We start from the raw sequence: 10,000 nt of genomic DNA, 5'->3' as shown, positions 1-10,000 counted from the left end.
AATTGAGGAAAAATTCAGACTCGGAAAATATAGTACAGATAAGACCAGACCAATTAAGATTAAATTCAGGTCACAAACAACGGCAGAGAAAATTCTATCCAAGACAGGGAAACTAGCAACAAATGATCAATATAAAAAGGTATGGATAAAAAGAGAAATGAATAAGGAGGAAAGAGAGGCAGAAAAGCAGAAAAGAATTGAAGCTAAGGCAAAAAACGAGGAAAGAACGGAGTCAGAGAAAGAGAGATTCTATTGGAGAGTAGTGAACATGAAAATAAAGCAGTTCGACATACTAAAGAAAAACATAAGGGAAACAGAGAACACAATGGAAGTGGCAGAAAACTAAGAGTGTCTTACACAAATATAGATGGATTGATAACAGGATTGAATGAACTGAATGATTATTTGAAAGAAAAAGAACCGGACATAATGGGAATTGTAGAAACAAAATTAAAAGGCCCACTACCACCCAACAGTGTAGGACATGATACATACAATTATTGGATTAGAAACAGAGAGAAAAAACAAGGGGGTGGAGTTATGTTCCTGACAAAGAAGGATATAAACGTGAAAGGTGTCATATATGGAAAGAATACAGTAGAGATGATTATGATAGAAGTGGAAGACCGAGATAAGAAGAGCAGAAAATTTGTGATCAACTATGTGCCTCCGAAAACAGCCTCATGGGAGGAGAATGAACATAAAAGTATGTTAGAGGACACAAAGATAGCATTAACTAAAATAATGGAAGACGGAGGAAGAATAGTTATGATGGGCGACTTTAATTGCAAAGAAATCTGCTGGGAAGAAATGACAGTAAAGAGTGGTGATGACTCATGGGGAAATGCTCTACTTGAGATGATTACTGACCATTCAATGACACAATGGATACAAGAGAACACTAGGTATAGAAATGAAGAAGAACCATCGAGGCTAGACTTAATAATTACATCTGAACCTAGAATAGTGGACAAGATTGAATATAAAACACCAATAGGTAAAAGTGACCACATATTGATTGAACTGGAACTTAATGAAGAAAAATATATGAAAAGAAATGAACAATATAGAAAAGGAAGAATGATGTATGAAAAAACAAACTTTGATAAAATAAGAGAATTCTTCCAACAAGAAAACTGGGAAGAAATATACAAAGAAGAAACATCAGTGGAAGAGAAATGGAATATTTTGACAAAAATTTACAAAGAAGGAGTGGAAAAGTATGTCCCAAGACAAAAACAAGAAAAAGAATATGTAAAATGCTGGTACAACAAAAGTTGTAGGGAGTTAAAAGACAAAAGAGACAAAGCCTGGACCGGATGGAAAAAAGACAGAAGACCTGAAAAATGGAAAATATATACTGGTTATAGAAATGAATATGTACAAAAGTGCAGAGAGGAAAAAAGAAAATATGAAAAAGATGTTATAGAAAAGTGTAAAGATCAACCAAAACTATTCTACAGATTTGTAAACAATAAACTGAAAAACAAACAAGACTTGGAGAAATTAAGACAAGGGGGAGTTGAATACACTGAGGAAATGGAAATGGCAGAAATTATGAACAAACATTTTAAATCAGTGTTTACAAGGGAAAATATACAACCTGAAGAGATTGAGTGGAAGGAAAAAGTCCCCCCTATGGAAGAAATAGAAGTAACGAAGAATGAAATATTGACACACTTGGGTAATTTTGATGTCAGAAAATCGCATGGGCCAGATGAAATAGCAAACTGGATTCTGAAAGAATGTAGGAATGAACTGGCAGACAAAATACATAGCATAATAAGCAGTTCCTTAAAAGAAGGAAAAGTTCCAGAAGATTGGAAAAAAGCAAATATAGTACCTATATATAAAGGAGGAAATAAAGAAGAACCTACCAACTATAGACCAGTCTCTCTAACAAGTACAATAGCAAAAATATGTGAAAGAATTATCAAAAGTAGATGGGTAAAATACTTGGAAAAAAAACAACGTACTAAATCCAAGGCAATTTGGATTCAGACAAGGACGATCATGCGTCACCAATTTAATATGTTTCTATTCAAGGCTAATAGATATAATACAAGAAAGAGATGGATGGGCTGATTGTGCATTTCTAGACCTAAAAAAAGCTTTTGACAAAGTACCACATAAGAAGTTGCTTAAGAAATTAGAATATGAAGGAGGAATACAAGGTAAATTGCTAAATTGGATGGAAGACTTTTTGCAAGAAAGAAAAATGCGAGTAGTGATAAGAGATCAGCACTCAAAATGGAATGAAGTAATAAGCGGTGTCCCGCAGGGAACAGTTCTGGCCCCAATAATGTTTGCTATATATATTAATGATATGGATGAAGGAATTGAAAGCTATATGAGCTTCTTTGCAGATGATGCAAAATTACTGAAAAGAGTGAAAACTGAAGAAGATTGTGAATCACTACAGAGAGATCTAAATAAAGTACAAGAATGGAGTAGGAAGTGGGAGATGGAGTTCAATACAAAAAAGTGTAGTATAATGGAATTTGGAAAAAGCAAAAACAGAATAACAGGATCATATAATTTGGGAGAAGAAGGAATAAAAAGAGTAGAAAATGAGAGGGACCTGGGAGTCATTGTTATGAATAATATGTCACCTGAGAAACATATAAATAAGATTTTTGGAGAAACTTATAATTTAATAAGAACAATCAAAGTGGCATTTACATACCTGGATGAAGAAATGGTGAGGAAAATCCTAGTCACCCTGATAAGACCAAGATTGGAATATGCAGCAACGATATGGTCACCAAGTACAAAAAAATGTATAAAAAAACTTGAAAGAATACAAAGAGCAATTACTAAACTGGCACCAACACTCTCAAAACTATCATATGAAGAGAGACTACAAAAACTTAAACTACAGACACTAGAGCAAAGAAGAGAGAGAGGAGATTTGATAGCTATTTACAGAATCATGAAAGGCATAGAAATTACTGATAGAGAGAATCTGATAAAATGGGATGACAGAAATACAAGAGGACACGGAAAGAAAATAAAAAAAGACAACTATAGAAGAGATTTGAAAAAGAACAGCTTTCCTCACAGAGCAATAGACAGTTGGAACAAGTTAGATGAGAAAGTGGTGTGTGCAAAAACAATACATGAATTTAAAAATAGTTTAGATAAAATGAGATATGAAGACGGGACCTCACGAGCATAGCTCCCCTTCCCGTAAAATACAACTAGGTAAATACAACTAGGTAAATACACACAACCTTACCACGCCACTCCACCAGGCACAACAACAAACTAGTGCCCATCAGAGCGCTGAGGACTGACCGCTACGAGAACAGCACCATTACGTCCGTAGTGCACTTAATTAATTCAGTTTAATCTAGTCTTAGAGTCAGTTCAATTTGTACGTTGTCGGTGTATCACTGTATCACAGTTAAACCAATACACCGATTGGGGGGGATATCAGATGATTTTTTTGGTGGAAGGTAAGTTGAGAATGGAGGATAGATGGAGAAAGAGGAAAAGGACAGAAGGTAGGGAGGTGCTTAGAGTAAACCGCTTAAATGAGAAAGAAAAAAAGGAGTACAAGAAGCTGAGAGAGGAGTGGAAGTGAGTGAAGGATAGAGTAGAACTAGGAGTGGAGGAGGAATAAGGATGGTTCATAGAGGGAGTCACAAGGTGTGCAAAGATGGTGTGTGGAACAAGGAGGATGAGAGGAAATAGAAGGAGAGTAGTGAGTGGTGGGATGAGGAAGCAAAGCAGACTGTAGAAGAGAAGAAGCAAACATTCACAGATTGGTTACATAAGAGGACGAGATAATCATATGAGAGGTACAAAGACAAGAGAAGAGAAGTAAAGCATAAGATAAGGGAGGCAAAGATCAGATGTGAAGTGGGATAAGAGTAGGACAGAATTTTTTAAAATAATAAAAAGATGTTTTGGAAAGAAATTAAGAGAAGAGGAGGCGAATCAAGTAGAGAAGAAAAAGTAAAAGGTGCAGATGGAGAGATGATAATGGAAGAGTCTGCAGTAAGAGGAAGATAGGCAGAATATATTAGGGAGTTGCTAAATGTGAAGGAGGATAGGGAGGGAAAGGTAGTTGCAGTGGGAAGCGCTAGAAAATGACAGTGATGAATGAGGAAAATAGAGGAGAAATAAAGAAAGATGAGGTGAAAGCAGCTGTTAAGATGATTAGAGCAGGTAAGGCACCTGAGTTGGATGAATGTCATGCGGAGTGTCTAAAAAAGGGAGGTACAATGATGATGGACTGGCTGGTGAGATTATTTAATGTTTGTTTTAGAGAGGGTAGAGTACCGGAGGACTGGAAAAATGCCTATATAGTTCCACTTTACAAGGGAAAAGGGGACAAGTGTGAGTGTAGTAGTTTCACAGGGATAATTTCATTGAGTGTAGTTGGGAAGGCTTATGGGAGGATTTTGATTGAGAGGGTTAGGAGAGGAACAGAGGGAGTAACTGGTGAGGATAATTGTGGGTTTAGGAAAGATAGGTGTTGTGTGGATCAGATTTTTGTTGTAAGATAGAAAAGATAAGGATTTTTTGGGCGTTTATGGATTTAGAAAAGGCTTATGACAGAAGCCACTGTGGGAGGTATTGCATATATATGATATAGGAGGAAAACTTTTAAGAGCAACCAAGAGTTTTTACGAGAGTAGTAGAGCCTGTGTTAAAATTGGAAATGGAGAGAGTGAGTGGTTCGAGGTAAAGGTGGGACTTCACCAGGGATGTGTTATGTCGCCTTGGCTGTTCAATTTATACATGGATGGGGGTGGAGCGAGAGGCAAATGCAAAGGTAACGAGCCGGGGATTGGAGATGATTAAAGAAAATTGAGGAAAGTGGGAGATAAGCCAATTGTTGTTTGCTGACGACACTGCCCTTGTGACAGGATCAGAGGAGGGATTAAGGAAGTTAATGACAGATTTTGGGAAGGTGTGCGAACGAAAGAAGTTGAAGATAAATGTGAGTAAAAGTGGGGTGATGAGATGTACAAGGGGAGAGGATAGCAGCAAATAGGAACTGAGTATTAAGGGGGAGAAACTGGAGGAGGTGGATAGTTTTAGATACTTGGGTACGAATGTGGCTAGAAAAGTAGGAGTGAAGGTGGAGGTAGAATGTAGATTGAGAGAAGGGAAACAGACATTTAGGAATAGATGCTAAGAGGAGATTGCATGAAAGAGTGATTCTGTCGACAACACTGTATGGGGCAGAAACATGGGTCATAAGAGAAGAAGAGAGGAGGAGTTTGAATGTATTTGACATGAGGTGCCTGAGGAGTGTGATAGGAGTTACTAGGCTGGATAGAGTGAGAAACGAGGAGATGAGGAGGAGAACGGGGGTGGAAAGGGAATTGGGAGATAGGGTTGATGAAAGAATGTTGTGATGGTTTGGACACATGGAAAGAATGAGAGAAGAAAGACTAGTAAAAGAAGTGTGGAAAGCAGAGGTGGAAGGAGTGAACATGAGGGGCGACCAAGGAGATGGATGGATGGGGTAAAAGGGGCATTAGGGAAGAGGGGAGTGACTGTTGAGGAAGGACGGGAGAAGACAGAAGATAGGGGTGAATGGAGAATGGTTGTGTATGGATGATGCTGTGATGCATGGAAGGGAGTGGGTGGGGGATGGGGGAGTGAGGGAGTATGTGTGAATGATATTTTGACGCAGCCCGAAGGGATTTCTCCCCGTCTTCTCTTTTTCTGCATGAAGGGACGGAGAGTGGGGGTCGCCGATTAAAATGAAGCGGCTTTGCTGTGGATGTGCTGTGTCTTGCTGCACTGCCTCTGACCCAGGGCAGTGGGCGGGATGCGGGGATGACCCATCATCCAGGAGGAGCCGAGATGGGAGGGAGGAAGGGTGGTGAATGGAAGTGGAGTATGTGGGGATGGAATGGATGGGAGTGGATTTTGTGCCTTTGTTTTTTGGCCACCTCCCTTGTGAGGGGAGAAATAGCCATTGGGATATGTACGTATGTGTTATTATTATTATTTTATTATTATTATTATTTACACGTACACACACACTCTCTCTCTCTCTCTCTCTCTCTCTCTCTCACACACACACACACACACTCACACTAATACACACACACACGCACTCATGCACACACACACACACACACACACACACACACACACACACACACACACACACACACACACACACACACACACACACACACACACACACACACACCAGCCAAGCAACATCATCACTATCATCATTACCATCACCATCACCGCCATCATCACCATCACTGTCACCATCACCACACTATTACCATCATTGTCACCATCATCATCATCATCATCATCATCATCATCATCATCATCATCATCATCATCATCATCATCATCATCATCATCATCATCATCATCATCATCATCATTATCACCATTACCACCACCATCATCATCCTCACCACCGTCGTCATCATCATCATCATCATCATCATCATCATCATCATCATCATCATCATCATCATCATCATCATCACCATTACCAGCATTATCATCCTCACCATCACCGTCATCATCATTATCACCATCATTGTTACTGTAGACAAGGCGTTAATGAAGCCATTTGCGTCGTTACTCTTATGGCTGTGGCCATTATAACATTTTTTTCTTCTTTATCCAGAACAATCCCGTGGTCATTATTTTGCCGTTATTATGTTACAGTTATTATGTGATTACCAATGACGTCGGCACTTTCGTCATCTCGTTTGTCGTCCGTGTTCCTAGCGTCATCACTGTCGCTATTTATATCACACACAGCACCACTTCCACCACCACTACCACCATCATCGTCACCAACGTCACTGTCGACACTGCCAACGGCTCTGTTATCACCATGAGAAGCACATTATCACCAGTATTGTTATCGTTATCATTGCAGCTTCCACTACTGTCAATATTATATCACTATGATGGTTCAACATGTAAAAAAATCGATATTTGTGTCTCGGGTCACTGTAGACCATTTGTTTTAGGTTGGCAGATATTTGATACAAACGCTTATACATACAAAAAAGGACATTACCACCCTTATAAGGAGCCACCTATTTCAAAGTGTACACCTATCTAAAACCTATTTGTTTCCCTATCCCATCCCAGCACCTCGTGGAATAAAGGTCATCACTGCCTTCCTCCTCATCGCTCAGGTCAAAGACCAGGCAGCAGGGTCCACCAGACAGAACTTGTACTCTCCATTATATGTGTACTCCCACCCCCTAAAAATAAGATTCAGAAAAGAATATCCCATCAGACCACGACATTTCTTAATTCACTTACAACTATTCTCCATCCATTCTTATATTTTCCACTCTCTCCCTTGCTCGACAGGCATACCTCTTGCATGCAGTACGCCCCTTTATCCCGTCCATCCACCCCATTCTTGGTCATCCTCTCGAGTTCAGTACACTTTTGCTTTACATGCTCTTATTGTGAATCTTCACTCATCCTTCCCATGTGTCCAAACCATCTCAGCACTCTTTGCTGTCGTCTATCCGACATCTCTCTTTTCACCACCACTCTCTGACTCACCCCTACATTTCTCACTCTATCCATCCTCGTAACATTTTACCATATTTCTCAAACACTTCATATCAAACACGTTCAATCTCCTTTATATATATATATATATGTATATGTATATATATATATATATATATATATATATACATATATATATATATATATATATATATATATATATATATATAGATATCCATATCCACACACACACACACACACACACACACACACACACACACACACACACACACACACACACACACACACACACACACACACACACACACACACACACACACACACACACACACACACACACACACACACACACACACACACACACACACATACGCACACACACATACATATATATATATATATATATATATATATATATATATATGTGTGTGTGTGTGTGTGTGTGTGTGTGTGTGTGTGTGTGTGTGTGTTTTGGGTGTAGTTGCTTTCGATCGTCTTTCTCCCACAACAAAGGCAATAAGAGGATAATTATTTCTTTTGTCTTTCTGCCTTATTTCCAGCGATCACGGAGAACTCCCCCCCCCCAAAAAAAAAAGAAGATAAAAAAAAACATATATGACGTCATGATTGAGTGACGTCACTTTTGATCGTTCACCCTTTGTCCATCTTGTGAAGCAGGCGAGGGGTTGTCGTCCTTTTTAGCTGTTGATGAAAAAGGCTCACAAAGGGCAGGGAGCCCGATCCCTGTAGTCGCCCCGCTCAACCCGTCATTCCCTTCCGTACCGGGTGGCACGTTTCCTTTTGGTTTGATTGCCGTCAGTTGATTTCATTACCCTCCGTGGCAGCTCTCCTCACCTCCTCCTCATAATATCCTCACTTCCTCTCTGCCTTCACTCTCCTCACCTCTTCGTCCTATTCTCTTGCTTTCTCCGTCCCTCCTCGTCTCAAACATCTTTTCTTTCTTATTCCTCATCCTCTTTTTATTTTTCTTCTTCCTCTTCTTTCTCCTCTTTTTCTTCTTATAGCTATTTTCTTTCTTCCTCCTCCTCTTCATTTTCTTTCTCTTCCCCCTCCTCTTTTTCTTCATTTTCCTCGTCCTCCTCCTCTTCTTTTTCTTCATTTTCTTCCTCGTCCTCCTCCTCCTCCTCCTCCTCTTTTTCTTCTTCAATGTCGCACCTAGAGGATCCGGACGTTATTATGAACAAAATCCTTAAAAAGGGGAACATGTTGAATATTGAGGGGGATTAAGAGATGGTAGGGGGGGTTAGAGGGTGGTAGTGGTGGGGGGGGGCTTTATGACTCTGTAGAAACCCACCCCTTTAGCACCTTGGGCCTCGATCCCTCCTTCTTGCTACAAACCATAGAACCGGGATCGATCCCCAAAGCCTACAGGTCACTGCCACGTGACTCGACTTTCTGAATGCAAAGACATTCGGATGGAAGAGGAAGGGTCGATGGTTCCAGACCCTCAACAATGGCGGAGGAAGCGAGGAAAGATTTTTGGAGAGAAGGATTAGGAAGGTCAAGGGCACGAGAAAGGCAGGAAGGCCACACTGCGGATATAGAGGCCTTAAGAAGGCCACATTGCAGATACAGAGGCCTTAGGAAGGCTGACATTTCCATCTCCATGAAGATTGGACCCAATCTTAGTCTTGTTCAAGGGAGAGGTAACTCCCTACCCTTTTAATTCATCCTGTTAGGCTGAGTATAGAGTTCGTTACTTCCTGCGCCAGGCTGTTTTGTTCAGCAGAGGGTGACCGGTCACCTCCTCCTCCTCCCTTTCCCGCAATGAACATGATCTCTTTGATCTCTTTTCAATTGAGGCCTAATTCAAGTGGAACTTCGGCCGTCACTGAATGGAGTCCTCTGGTTCTCAAAGCAGGTGGGTGTATGCGCGCCGAGCGACGCCGAATTGAACGGATTAGGGGAACTTCCAATTCGATTCTGACTGCTCCAATTGCAAGTCGCCGAGGGTCCAATGACCTGCTTGACTGATTTACTGACTTCCGGGAGGATCCTCAATCCAGACTCTTCAGTAAGTCAGTGAGTGGTCCGGAAACAGGGGAATGATGAGGAGATGAATGGAATAGCCTGGGTTGGGAAGGGGTGGAAGTGGGCTACAAGCATATACAACATAATGTCAGCATACACTGCACCCTCCCTCATGTTATGTTCTATAGAGATGTACCGGTTGTACTTTACTAGAATGTTGCAGTAGCTCCATGGAACATTGCTGTGCATCGCTGGAATGTTGTACCTATTGAGAATGTGCTGTATACGCTTGCAGTCCTATTTTTCATACCACCAGCACCCTATATTGTTCATACTACCACTACCATCGTTGTCATTTTCGTCATCATCATCATCATCATCATCATCATCATCATCATCATCACCGGTATCATCATCATCATCATCATCGTCAACATCATCATTATCATTTGTGAAGACTCGCGACATGAAAGTAAAAGTGTTCTTATTGTTCCTGCTGCAACACACA

At 40.5% G+C, this 10,000-nt stretch overlaps 1 protein-coding gene across 4 annotated transcripts in view; it reads left to right on the top strand.

Moving 5' to 3' along the window:
* LOC143026469 (NACHT and WD repeat domain-containing protein 2) overlaps window positions 1-10,000 on the top strand; it is a 148,692-nt gene that overhangs the window by 75,965 nt on the left and 62,727 nt on the right. The window lies entirely within an intron of this gene.

Source organism: Oratosquilla oratoria, chromosome 1 (assembly GCF_046742065.1).
Source record: "Oratosquilla oratoria isolate Oo_2021 chromosome 1, ASM4674206v1, whole genome shotgun sequence".
Classification (NCBI taxonomy): Eukaryota; Metazoa; Arthropoda; class Malacostraca; order Stomatopoda; family Squillidae; genus Oratosquilla; species Oratosquilla oratoria.
This window is presented reverse-complemented; position numbering and strand designations above follow the sequence as displayed.